Genomic DNA, 14,951 nt, shown 5'->3' with positions numbered 1-14,951 from the left:
TTCATGTACCCTGACAGGGGGAGCTGGTGGGGCTTCATTCAGATTTCTCTTCACTTGGTGGACAGAAATAAGAGCGGTGTTAAAGAGGATCTCTCCGGAGGACCTATGCTGTTCTGCATTACAAGACAGACAATTGATATGAATAGACATTATATAAGGTTACATTTATACCCTTACCCCCAGATTGCTGGGGGGTTTCAGCAGGGGAACACTTTGTTATCTACAATTTGAGAGTAAAAAGGCTTCCGAATCTCTGTGCGCTATATGAATAAAGAATTACTATTATTACTAACTAACAAGTAGGGATTGTGCAATGTGGAGAACCATTAAACCCTGTTTCCCTGAGCCGGAATGATCTCGCCTTTTAGTCACTTCAGATAAGATTTCACAATCTTCTTAGGAATAACAGCACATGGGTAAAGTGACCTCATGGACATAGTCATAGAAATGATCATAACCAGTGAGGGGGTATTATCGCAATGAGATTCCCATCACAGATGGTACATGTTCTGATTTAACAAGAATAGTTATTTATCATACATAACGTATCCTAGGGCTGGGGGGTATGGCCAAATGTGTGTATCACGGTATTTTTTAAACTTTCGGCGGTTCCATGGTATATAACGGTGTTTCCTAGCCCCCCCTCCCCCCCTCCATATTAATTATCAGCCCACATCCCCATCGGGTACTATTCACATATGTCACCCGCATGCGCTGCCCTCCTCGACCTGTTTGTTGCGGCCGCCGGTGCTGGCACTCCATACTGTGCGGTATCCCTATGCCCGGGCTGCAAAAGGTAAACAAAATAAAATTTAACGCACCTACGTCGGTCTTACGCTGGGGACGGGAACGACGGAGAGCCATCAGCCTATCACCGGCCACAACGATGTTCCGCCTCAGCCGGTGATAGGCTGAGCCCACTGTCATGTAAGAAGCCGGCTTCTTACATGACAGTGGGCTCAGCCTATCACCGGCCGAGCCGGAACATCGCTGCGGACGGTGATAGGCTGACGGCTGTCCGACGTTCCAGTCCCCAGGAAACAAGTGAGGCCGGTACCAGACCAACAGGAGGTGAGTTAAAGTTTTTTTTGTTTATTTTTTGCAGCCCGGGCATAGGGATAACGCACAGTATAGAGCAGTGGTCTCCAACCTGAGGACCTCCAGATGTTGCAAAACTACAACTCCCAGCATGCCCGGACAGCCAACGGCTGTCCGGGCATGCTGGGAGTTGTAGTTTTGCAACATCTGGAGGTCCGCAGGTTGGAGCCCACTGGTATAGAGTGTCAGCGCCGGCGGCCGCAACAAACAGGACGAGGAGGGCAGCGCATGCAGGTGACATGTGAGTAGTACCCTGATGGGGACAGCGCTGGGCTAATAATTAATTGGGGGTGGGGGGGGGCAGAACAGCGCTCGCAGGTCACATAGGATTAGTTCCCCGATGTGGGGACAGCGCAGCGCTGGGCTGATTCATTCATTCCCGAGGGGGAGGGGCCAAACCGGTATTGCGGTATGGGTTAAAATTCCTATCGTGCAGCACAAAAATTTCGGTATTCGGTATGAACCGGTATACTGCCCAGCCCTAACGTATCCCTCCCCACCCTTATCTCCTGCCCCAATTTGACCTCATTCACAAACGGAGGATTTGGGGTGTATCGCCTTCTATGATCCATATCCCTGATCATTGAAGCACATTGCACATTTATACTGTATATGTGAGATATGTGTTCTTATATAACAGAGAGGCCTGCAGAGCTTGGAGCCCCCTCTCCCTGACGCACCTCTCTCCTCTGCAGAGCAATATGACAAATGAGCCTGCTGCCTCCAATCCATTAGTTCCAGACAGGAACAAAGACACTTTGTAGAGTGGGATCATCGCGGCTGTAATATCGCATGGCTCGTCTCAAAATCCGGAACTTGGAGAGACTTGCACACAAGCATGTAATGCATACCAGGAACAAGCCTGCTGTTCCCAAGGAGAGTGATAATCACTATTATTTCCCTTCCAGGCTCTGCACGGACGAGCTGTAAATCTGCACACGGCTAATAAGTGAAATAAGAAGGAAACGCTCCCGAGCTTATTAACAAAGTGTCAACACACTGGGACAGCTCACAAAATAAACTAAAACAGCATATCGCATGACCTAAGAGGGTGTCGCTCAGTCAGACAAAAAAGCCTCAAGCAAAGAGCCTATGCAGCAGCACATAGCCCCATACACAGCCATATTAGGTGCAGCATAGTTCCCCCCACATTAGGTAGGCAGTGTTCCCTCACATTAGGTGCAGCAGTGTTCCCCCACATTAGGCTGGCAGTGTTCCCCCACCTTAGGCGGGCAGTGTTCCCCCACATCAGGCAGGCAGTGTTCCCCCACCTTAGGCGGGCAGTGTTCCACCACATTAGGCAGGCAGTGTTCCCCCACATTAGGCTGGCAGTGTTCCCCCACATAAGCAGGCAGTGTTCCCCCACATTAGGCTTGGAGTGTTCCCCACAGACATACAGCCTCCAGCCATATACAGTGTATGGCTGGAGGCTGTATGCCTGTGTACTGCCCCACTTCAATGCTCCGACCACCGCTCCTCCCGTCTGGCCATAGCATTAGTTCCAGGACCGGAGAAGCGGTGATTGGAACACCGAAGATGACGTGCCGCTGGTCACTTACCAAGCTGGCCAGCACACGTCTTCCTCCTCCTCGATGTACCGGTCTTCTGCGCCTCCGTTGCTATGGGCACACGCACGGGACGTCAGTGACGTCCAGGCGTGCGCTATCACCCGGCAGCCCCTGCGTTTTTAAACTTAACGCGGGGCCGCAGGGAGTTAACGGGGGCATCCCTGTGTCCCAAAAACATCTTTCGGGACACAGGGATGTCCTTAATAGTGATGGGGGGAATTGCCCTGTCGCTACAGGACGGGCAAGCACCGGCTCTGCTCGGGGCCCCTGGCCGGCTCGGGGCCCCAAGCAATTGCTTGGTTTGTCTGTCCTATAGCGACGGCCTGAAGATGAGGCCTTATACAAGTTGGCTTGCATGGACATGGAGATTCCCCTTCTGTATGTAGATGAAATGACACATTTTGAACAAACAATTCATTTGATTGCAAAATCATAAAATTCACCTTCATTTCAGAAATAAGTTCCACAAACCATTGGTGCGTGGGGGAGGGGGGGGGGAATGTTACTGTCATGGGAAAGTTATAGTTGTTCAGTCTATTGCTGCTATATTCACCCAATGGTTTGAAGCCCAAAGAAATTTACTAAAATACTGCCTCCTATGAACAGAAATATTGGTTGAGGTTATTTAATTGATTGATTGATAAAAATCTGGAAGAGGAAAAAAAAACTTAGGAAACTGAAACTGTTGATCAGAGCGGGTTGAATGCTTTTGAAAGATGTATAGAACAATGAGAAATTTGTGAAGTTCTTAGGAATAAATGGGGGTTACGAAATGCATGGTTAGAGTACATTAGATTGGGAGGGACATTAGATTGGGATCGGAGGTGAGAAAATGATTGAGGGGTTTATTAAAAAGAAAGTTATGACCTATATGGTGTATTAAAAAATATTTCCAGAAGTGATCTAAAACATAAAAGCCTGGAGTACTGAGAAGATCACAGATCTGTATAACTTTTTGACACCAGATGATCAGAAATTTTTTTTTTCCATCGGAGTACCCCTTTAAAGCTTGTGGAGAAAACAATCAAATGTAGGACAACCCTTCAGAGAAATTGAAGAATGACATGGCAGCCACTGATATCAATAGATGCTTGGAACATGCAGGGATGACAGGTTTCATACAGAGCAAAAACACTCTTTGCACAATGCACAACCCTTTGCATTTTTTCCTACAAACAAGTCCCAGACTATCATCATTTCTATATTATCAGATTCTGGATTAGGGCCGATAATATGGCATAAATTCTTAAAGGAATTTTCCTGTAGATATGTATCACCAAGCACCAGATCTATGTGGTTTGAGGAAGGCTTAAGATGTGCGTGAAGTCGCTAAATCGTAACCTTATACTCTACAAGTAAAATACCGGTTAGTCCTCCTTGAGCCCTACATAAATATTGTTAAAGTGATTCTTATGTCTACAGAATAATTTAGTTGAGGTGAAGTCACGGCCACGGGATGGAAATGTCATTTACAGACCATCATCAGCTGGAGCTATAATCCGGAGAGTGGGCAGCTTCCTGTGACTAGGCTGTGCCCACCCTGCCATGTGCAATAGTTTAGTCTCACGTGAGTTTACTGAAGGAATATTAATCCCATGACAATTCTATGGAAATGGAGGCCCTAGAGTAAAATCTATTTCCTGAGAGTTATCCAGACCCTCTGCTTCCTTCTGGACATCTGGGGTAAAATCTCCTATTGGGATGGTGTATGTGGATACTATTTTTGCCGTATCCTTATATATCAGGAGTTTTGGTGTAATCCAGACGATTTTTGATGGGGCGGTAGTTGGTACTTGTAGTTACATAGTTATTTTAGTTCAATGATATTTGAGAAGGCAACAATTTTGATAGTTTTAGGAAGCATATCGTGGAAAAAAGTGATGGGACTGTTTTATATAGCGTTAGTGTAACACAGCCAAGTTCTTTCAAAACCAGAGCCATGTCTGAGAGCTACAAGTCACCGCTGGCTGCTTCACTAAGAAGACGACTGGTTTAGAAATCAGGACTTTTTTATTCTTACACCCCCATGTCTGAGAGGTGTTCAGCTTATAATGCGTCGACTGGGACTGGCTTTTTACTTTTCTCACTTTAATTTGGTGACGGGAAAAATTGTTCCATTAACGTCCTAAAAATTTCATTTATCCCATATGAAGAGCAGGGTGACAATTCACACTCATGTGGTGGCCCAGTACCGGAGTTGTCCTCCTGAACACTTGAAGGGGTATTCCAGGAAAAACCTGTTTTTATATATATCAACTGGCTCCAGAAAGTTAAACAGATTTGTAAATTATGCAAAAACAAAGATAAGTATGCACTCACCGCCAGTAAGCTGCTACGGGCTCCGAGTCCGGGATCACCACGGCATAGATGTAGACGGTAAGGGGCATTTTGTGTATGTCCCAAACCTGTGTTCCTGACCTTCTGCTATTGCCCCTGACTACGACCCTTGCTGCCTGCCCTGACCTTCTGCTACGTCCGACCTTGCTCTTGCCTTGTCCTTCTGTACCGCGCCTGTCTCAGCAGTCAGAGAGGTTGAGCCGTTACCGGTGGATACGACCTGGTTGCTACCGCCGCAGCAAGACCATCCCGCTTTGCGGCGGGCTCTGGTGAATACCAGTAGCGACTTAGAACCGGTCCAACGGTAAGGTCCTCGCCAATCCCTCTCTGACACAAAGGATCCACCTCCAGCCTGCCGAATCATAACAACTAGTTGGCGGCAGTATACAGTCAGGTTCATATATATTGGGACATCGACACAATTCTAACATTTTTGGCTCTATACACCACCACAATGGATTTGAAATGAAACAAACAAGATGTGTTTTAACTGCAGATTGTCAGCTTTAACCCCTTAAGGACCAAGGATGTACCGGTACGTCCTTGGTCCTGCTCTCCCGATATAACGCGGGGTTACACAGTAACCCCGCGTAATATCACGGCGGGCCTGGCGTCATAGTGAAGCCGGGACCCACCTCTAATAGCCCGCAGGCGCCGCGCGCTATTAACCCTTTAGCCGCGCGCTCAGAGCTGAGCCGCGCGGCTAAAAGTGAAAGTGAAAGTTGCCGGCTAGCTCAGTCGGGCTGTTCGGGATAGCCGCGGCTAATCGCGGCATCCCGAACAGCTGACAGGACAGCGGGAGGGCCCCTACCTGCCTCCTCGCTGTCCGATCGCCGAATGACTGCTCAGTGCCTGAGATCCAGGCATGAGCAGTCATGTGGCTGAATCGTTGATCACTGGTTTCTTATGAGAAACCAGTGATCAATGATGAAGATCAGTGTGTGCAGTGTTATAGGTCCCTATGGGACCTATAACACTGCAAAAAAAAAGTGGAAAAAAAAGTGAATAAAGAGCATTTAACTCCTCCCCTATTAAAAGTTTGAATCACCCCCCTTTTCCAATAAAAAAAAAGACAGTGGAAATAAAAATAAAAATAAACATATATGGTATCACCGCGTGCGGAAATGTCCGAATTATAAAAATATATCATTAATTAAACCGCTCGGTCAATGGCGTGCGCGCAAAAAAATTCCAAAGTCCAAAATAGTGCATTTTTGGTCACTTTTTATATCATTTAAAAATGAATATAAAGCAATCAATTAGTCCTATCAATGCAAAAATGGTACCGTTAAAAACTTCAGATCACGGCGCAAAAAATGAGCCCTCATACCGCCTCATACGCAAAAAGTAAAAAAGTTATAGGGGTCAGAAGATGACAATTTTAAACGTTTTAATTTTCCTGCATGTAGTTAGGATTTTTTCCAGAAGTCCGACAAAATCAAACCTATATAAGTAGGGTATCATTTTAATCGTATGGACCTACAGAATAAAGATAAGGTGTCATTTTTACCGAAAAATGTACTACGTAGAAACGGAAGCCCCCAAAATTTACAAAACAGCGGGTTTTTTTCCAATTTTGTCGCACAATGATTTTTTTTTCTGTTTCACCGTAGATTTTTGGGCAAAATGACTGACGTCATTACAAAGTAGAATTGGTGGTGCAAAAAATAAGCCATTATATGGATTTTTAGGTGCAAAATTGAAAGAGTTATGATTTTTTAAAGGCAAGGAGCAAAAAACGAAAATGCAAAAACGGAAAACCCCCGGTCCTTAAGGGGTTAATTTGAGGGTATTTACATCCAAATCAGGTGAAGGGTGTAGGAATTACAACAGTTTGTATATGTTCCTCCCACTTGTTATGGGACCAAAAGTAATGGGACAGAATAATAATCATAAATCAAACTTTCAATTTTTAATACTTGGTTGCAAATCCTTTGCAGTCAATTACAGCCTGAAGTCTGGAACGCATAGACATCAGCAGACATTGCTGGGTTTCATCCCTGGTGATGTTCTGCCCGGCCTCTACTGCAACTGTCTTCACTTCCTGTTTGTTCTTGGGGCATTTTCCCTTCAGTTTTGTCTTCAGAAAGTGAAATGCATGCTCACTCGGATTCAGGTCAGGTGATTGACTTGGTCATTGCATAGCATTCCACTTCTTTCCCTTAAAAAACTTCTTGGTTGCTTTTGCAGTTTGCTTTGGGTCATTGTCCATCTTCACTGTGAAGCGCCGTCCAATGAGTTCTGAAGCATTTTGCTGATTATGATGCTAAGTATGCTGAATATAGATAATATTCCCCGAAACACTTCAGAATTCATCCTGCTGCTTTTGTCAGAAGTCACATCATCAATAAATACAAGAGAAGCAGTTCCATTGGCACCATACATGCCCACTATGCCATGACACTACCACTACCATGCTTCACTGATGAGGTGTATGCTTAGGATCATGTTCCTTTCCTTCTCCATACTCTTCTCTTCCCATCACTCTGGTACAAGTTGATCTTGGTCTCATCTGTCCAGAGGATGTTGTTCCAGAACTGTGAAGGCTTTTTTAGATGTCGTTTGGCTCTAATCTGGCCTTCCTGTTTTTGAGTCTCACCAATGGTTTCCATCTTGTGGTGAACCCTCTGTATACTCTGGTGAAGTCTTCTCTTGATTGTTGACTTTGACACACATACACTTACCTCCTGGAGAGTGTTCTTCATCTGGCCAACTGTTGTGAAGGGGGTTTTCTTCACCAGGGGAAGAATTCTTCTCTCATCCTCCACAGTTGTTTTCCTTGGTCTTCCGGGTCTTTTGGTGTTGCTGAGCTCACCGGTGCATTCCTTCTTTTAAAGAACGTTCCAAACAGTTGTTTTGGCCACGCCTAATGTTTTGGCTATCTCTCTGATGGGTTTGTTTTGTTTTTTTCAGCCAAATGATGGCTTGCTTCACTGATAGTGACAGCTCTTTGGATCACATCCTGAAAGTTGACAGCAACACATTCCAAATGCAAATAGCACACTTGAAATGAACTCTGGACCTTTTATCTGCTCATTGTAATTGGGATAATGAGGGAATAACACACACCTGGACATGGAACAGCTGAGAGGCCAATTGCCCCATTACTTTTGGTCCCTTAGCAAGTGGGAGGCACATATGCAAATTGTTGTAATTCCTACACCGTTCACCTGATTTGGATGTAAATACCCTCAAATTAAAGCTGACAGTCTGGAGTTAAAGCACATCTTGTTCGTTTCATTTCAAATCCATTGTGGTGGTGTATAGAGCCAACAATTTTGTGTCGATGTCCCAATATTTATGGACCTGACTATATTCCACCTGCAAAAAATGTCCGCATATAAATAGTCGGCAACAATGTATTCCACCTGCAATAGAAATTGTCTGCATACAACTAGTTTGTGTCGGCAGTAAAATACACCTGAAAATGAAACAGGGACATTCCTAAATTGTCCGTTTGGGAGACCAACAAAGTTCCAGATAGATCAAGCAGTTATGACACACAGAGCAGTTTATAACATAAGCTCCACAGGACTGATCCCGGTACTCGGTGGGCTGACCTGCGGGAGAAAGTTCACTATTGCTGGCACTTTGTGCCACTCACCGCTCCACGTCGTCCGGTTCAGCTCCTGCTTCTAGTTGTGTGTCCTCTCGCTCCAGCGGTGGCTCTTGCTTTTCAATGTGGCCGCATACGCTGGCGAGCTTGCTGGAAGTTGATGTCAGCTGACTGCAGATTAGCTGACCGGAAGCGGGGGGCGCACTCCCTCAAGCAGTTCAAATCTTATATTTTGCTGATATCTTAAATGCAAAGTCCCGGTAAGAAGGGGCATAGGTTGTAAATTTTACCCTCTTGCTTGTTTCCTCAGGGTCCAATCAATTTCACAGGTGTAAAAACCAGGTCCCTAACAGAATCACAAGCCAGCCACTTGGTCTGGTGCCACTTTGTTTTGTTCCTGTATCCTGTGGAAGTGGACCAGATGCAAGGATCTCTTCAGCAGATACGTTCCTCCGTTCCTGAGTCAAGCATCTGTGTCCAGGTGGCAATCGTGGAGTATTTTTTGTTAATGTTTTTAAATATTTGGAATGTTTTTATGCTTGTTTGTGTTTTTATGAGGGTCCGGAGGCCCCTCATTAAAGGGGGGGGGGTAGTTTCATGTCTGTCCTGGTCTGTGTTCACACACAGCTATTGGATTTGCTGTGTGTGAACAGTTTTATGTTCCTGGTCAGGGAATGGTTAATGTCTCTGGCTCTTTCAGCCTCAGCCTCTGTTAGTCAATAGCCTTTAGGGTGTGTCTATTTAATGTCAGCCCAGCCTAGCTTCAGCGCTGGTGATTACCCTCATTATATCCTGACTTGCTGCTATGCTAGATATGCGGCTAATGGAGGCTGGGTGAAACTCTTCTTTTTGAGCTTTTAATCTACTATCTCTGTTTTAGCATGCACTTTGTATTTTCTGGTCCAATCGAACTTTGTGTCTATTGGACGTTCTGGGGGATTATGCTATATTCCTGTCTGTTGACTTATCCGTTTTCCTGTCTGGTGTTTTGAACTCCTCTGTTCATGTCCGATGATCTACAGTGTCCTCTGTTCATGTCCGCTGTTAGTGTCCTCTGTGCTGCTCACTGATCTGTGTCCTCTGAACTATATATATTATAGAGTTGTATGTTCCTGTTATGTTTCTGGTTTGTGACTGACTATTTATTAGTATGTGTTTTTATTAGGCCCCTGCACTTTAATTCAGGAAGGGACCGGCGCCCAGTTGTCGATCCACCGGTTAGGGTGGATGGGCAAGTAGGCAGGGAGAGCGATTTTAGGGTCAGTTTAGGGCTCCCTCTCCCTGTCCCCTGGTCGGTCCCTGACAATTGATAGCATTTTATGTTATTTTACACTGTGCAGGCATACACAGCACTTATACTGTACATAGGTTTTTAACTTTCATATCGGTTATTTGTCCATGACCATTCACTGTGTATGGATAGGTTTACATACAGACGATGATGCTATAATTACATACATACGCTTTTCAGGTCCATCCCATTTATATGTTAGATAGGACATTTACACTGCTATAGCAAGCATGTGTTAGACATTTGAAATTATGCATATGTTCCAGTCGTGTTACTATGTCTGTTGGTTTCAGCAGAAGTTCCGCCTACTTATTACTACAGCGATATGTGACACTTAGCAATAAAAGCTTTCGTAACACATACCTCCCCGAGTCAGTCTTACTCATTTGTTACCATTTGAATCAGATTTACATGTTACATACAGCTTCTACCTTACAACCTTTCCAAGGGTATGTACTACCCTAGTAGTAGTTGACATCATGGTTTTCATCATGTCTGCAGGGGCATGATCTGCCTACTGTTCTGGACACATTTTCACAATGATAACATCATCACACATAAGCAGTTATATACCCGTCATACCTGCCACGACTGCAGGGGGATGCATTGCATAGTTGTTGCTACTGACACATCTTCAGAGCAACAACATCATGTCACATAGGTGTTGTATACCCTTCATACCTGCCATGTCTGCAGGCACGATGGTTACGCAAAGACCTGTCACAACTACAGGCTCGGTGGTTACGCAAAGACCTGTCACGTCTACAGGCATGATGGTTACGAAAAGACCTGTCACGTCTACAGGCATTATGATTATGCAAAGCCCTTTCACATCTACAGGCATGATGGCGATAAAGTCACTCGCAGCGGGACGTCACTCCGGGGTATGGTTAGTCCTCAGGTAAGGTGCTTATTCGAGTGTAGTTTGGTTTACAGGCGCTATGCCGCCACAAGGTTATTATTACCAAAGGTCTGTCATGTAGTTTGTTACTGAGTGTCATTTTGCTAACAGTTTATTTTTGCCTCTTAATAGCAGAGACTTGGATATCTTCATGGTATTCCCGACAGGTATCTAACGGTTTCACTTTTGCCATGATGACATAAGTAAGTATGTTAAATATGCATATTCGGGAAGTATGTCAGCCTGGTCCTGTTCCAGTGCTGGCTCATTTCTTTCAGAGTAGGCTTGACTATCATAGCCCCTTGGTACTAGGCATCGATTACTAAGACAGCTAGTTCGCAAATTCTACTTTCTGTCTCTCAAGTAAAAGTCTAAATATGGGTTTATGGTATATGGTTTATGAATATGAATGCTGTTATTTATCTTACCAGGTTTATTTTTTGCCCACTAAAGGTGTGCCCTCCGTCGCGGTTATGGGCACAAATCTGAACACTTTGTTAAGTTTATGTTTCTGCATACAGGTATGTATGTATGCATAGTTGTAATCACAAGCACGACTGTGAAGCCTCAAGCACAAGTGTTAAGCCTATCAGGCTGTATCTGTGCGAGGGGCGAGAGTATCCTCCACCCCCCGCACTTCTAGGCAGGGTGTTGGGACTTGTGTGTAGGGAGTGGGGGTATATAATGCCCCTCACCTGCTGGCCGGGCGTACGTGGCGTTTTGCGGACCCCTCCCAACCCTCCCTTTTTCAATTCATCCATTGTAGGGCATGCCCTCCGTCCCGGTTATGGACACAAATCTGACCGCTTTGTTAAGTTTATGCTTTTGCATACAGGTATGTATGTATGCATCGTTGTAATCACGAGCACGAGTGTGAAGCCCCGAGCACAATTATGGCATTGTTGTCCAAAGCCACAACCATCAATAGACCATGCATGAAGGAAAAGTTACCCAAAAAACAGATATCTGAAATCCCTAATGTATGGCTAGCTTAAAGGGGTATTCCAGGCAAAACCTTTTTTATATATATCAACTGGCTCCGGAAAGTTAAGCAGATTTGTAAATTACTTCTATTAAAAAATCTTAATCCTTCCAATAGTTATTAGCTTCTGAAGTTTTCTGTCTAACTGCTCAATGATGATGTCACGTCCCGGGAGCTGTGCATGATGGGAGAATATCCCCATAGGAACTCTACAGCTCCCGGGACGTGAATCATCAGAGAGCAGTTAGACAGAAAACAACAACTGAACTTCAGAAGCTAATAACTATTGGATTAAGGAGTAAGATTTTTTAATAGAAGTAATTTACAAATCTGTTTAACTTTCCGGAGCCAGTTGATATATAAAAAAAAGTTTTGGCCTGGAATACCCCTTTAACCTCTTCAGGACATAGGGCGTATGGATACGCCCTGCATCCCGAGTCCTTAAGGACCGAGGGCGTATCCATACGCCCGTGGGAATTCCGGCCCCCACCGCTAGCCGGTTGGGGACCGGAGCCGGATGCCTGCTGAAATCGTTCAGCAGGCATCCCGGCATATCGCCCAGGGGGGTCATTATGTCCCCCCATGTCGGCGATCGCCGCAGATCGCTGGACAATTCAGTCCAGCGATCTGCGGCGATTTCGGGTCAATCGGGTCTCCAGTGACCCGATGACCCGGAATTACTGGCTGTTCGGGGCCGTCTCTGACGGCCCCGAACAGCCAGAGCCAGCAGGGGTGAGGTGGCACTGGTGCCACCTCACGATCGCCCTGATTCGTCGGCCGGATTACCGGCCGACCAATCAGGGCGCCTGCTGCGGGTGTCCCTCCCGCACTCGCTCCGCCCCTCTTCTGGAGGACGTGAGCGGGTGCGGGACGTGCACCCCGGGTGCTGGGGACCCCGATCCCCGGCGCCCCTGTTGGGATCGGGGCCCCAGGAGCAGCTGCGGCGGCGGGACTGACCTGCAGCGTCTGGATCGTTGGAGGTGAGTGACAGCCTCCTGCTGTTGCTTAGCAACAGCTCCCATCATGCAAAAAGGGCATGCTGGGAGCTGTAGTTATGCAACAGCAGGAGGCAGACCACCACAACTCCCAGCATGCCCTTATGGGCATGCTGGGACTTGTAGTTTTGCAACAGCTGGAGGCACATTCTTTCTATGGAAAAGTGTACCTTCAGCTGTTGTGTAACTACAACTCCCAGCTTGCACAATCAGCTAAAGTGCATGCTGGGAGTTGTAGTGGTGCATCTGGTGGTTGCATAACTACAACTCCCAGCATGCCCGTTGGCTGTCGGTGACTGCTGAGAGTTGTAGTTTTGCAACAGCTGAAGGCACACTGGTTGTGAAACTCAGAGTTTTTTTTTACCTAACTCAGTGTTTCACGACCGGTGTGCCTCCAGCTGTTGCAAACTACAACTCTCAGCAGTCACCGTACACCATGCACCGTACATGCTGGGAGTTGTAGTTTTGCAACAGCTGGAGGCACACTGGTTGTGAAACACTGAGTTAGGTCACAAACTCAGTGATACATAACCAGTGTGCCTACAGTTGTTACAAAACTGCAACTCTCAGCAGTCACCGACAGCCAACGGGCATGCTGGGAGTTGTAGTTATGCAACAGCTGGATGTCCCCCCCCCCAATGTGAACGTACAGGGTACACTCACATGGGCGGAGGATTACAGTAAGTATCTGGCTGCAAATTTGAGCTGCCGCAAACTTTCTGCTGCAGCTCAAATTGCCAGCGAGAAACTACTGTGAACCCCCGCCCGTGCGACTGTACCCTAAAAACACTACACTACACTAACACAAAAAATAAAATAAAAAGTAAAAAACACTACATATACACATACCCCTACACAGCCCCCCTCCCCTCCCCAATAAAAATGAAAAACGTCTGGTACGCCACTGTTTCCAGAACGGAGCCTCCAGCTGTTGCAAAACAACTCCCAGTATTGTCGGACAGCCGTTGACTGTCCAGGCATGCTGGGAGTTTTGCAACAGCTGGAGGCACACTGTTTGGGAATCACTGGCGTAGAATACCCCTATGTCCACCCCTATGCAATCCCTAATTTAGGCCTCAAATGCGCATGGCGCTCTCACTTTGGAGCCCTGTCGTATTTCAAGGCAACAGTTTAGGGTCACATATGGGGTATCGCCGTACTCGGGAGAAATTGTGTTACAAATTTTGGGGGGTATTTTCTGCTTTTACCCTTTTGAAAAATGTAAAATTTTTGGGAAAACAAGCATTTTAGGTAAAAAAAAAATTTTTTTTTTACATATGCAAAAGTCGTGAAACACCTGTGGGGTATAAAGGTTCACTTAACCCCTTGTTACGTTCCCCGAGGGGTCTAGTTTCCAAAATGGTATGCCATGTGGGGTTTTTTTTGCTATCCTGGCACCATAGGGGCTTCCTAAATGCGGCATGCCCCCAGAGAAAAATTTGCGTTCAAAAAGCCAAATGTGACTCCTTCTCTTCCGAGACCTGTAGTGCGCCAGCAGAGCACTTTTCACCCCCATATGGGGTGTTTTCTGAATCGGGAGAAATTGGGCTTCAAATTTTTAGGGGTATTTTCTGCTATTACCCTTTTTAAAAATAAAAATTTTTTGGGAAAACAAGCATTTTAGGTAAATTATTATTTTTTTTTTTACATTTGCAAAAGTCGTGAAACACCTGTGGGGTATTAAGGTTCACTTTATCCCATGTTACATTCCCCGAGGGGTCTAGTTTCCAAAATGGTATGCCATGTGGTTTTTTTTTGCTGTTCTGGCACCATAAGGGCTTCCTAAAGGTAACATGCCCCCCAAAAACCATTTCAGAAAAACGTACTCTCCAAAATCCCCTTGTCGCTCCTTCCCTTCTGAGCCCTCTACTGCGCCCGCCGAACACTTTACATAGACATATGAGGTATGTGCTTACTCGAGAGAAATTGGGCTACAAATACAAGTAAAAATGTTGTCCTTTTACCCCTTGTAAAAATTCAAAAATTGGGTCTACAAGAACATGTGAGTGTAAAAAATGAAGATTGTGAATTTTCTCCTTCACTTTGCTGCTATTCGTGTGAAACACCTAAAGGGTTAAAACGCTGACTGAATGTCATTTTGAATACTTTGGGGGGTGGTGTTTTTATAATGGGGTCATTTATGGGGTATTTCTAATATGAAGACCCTTCAAATCCACTTCAAACCTGAACTGGTCCCTGAAAAATACTGAGTTTGAAAATTTT

This window comes from Hyla sarda, chromosome 12, assembly GCF_029499605.1.
Source record: "Hyla sarda isolate aHylSar1 chromosome 12, aHylSar1.hap1, whole genome shotgun sequence".
NCBI classification, from domain to species: Eukaryota; Metazoa; Chordata; class Amphibia; order Anura; family Hylidae; genus Hyla; species Hyla sarda.
The sequence above is the reverse complement of the archived record's forward strand: the minus strand, read 5'-3'. Positions refer to the sequence as shown.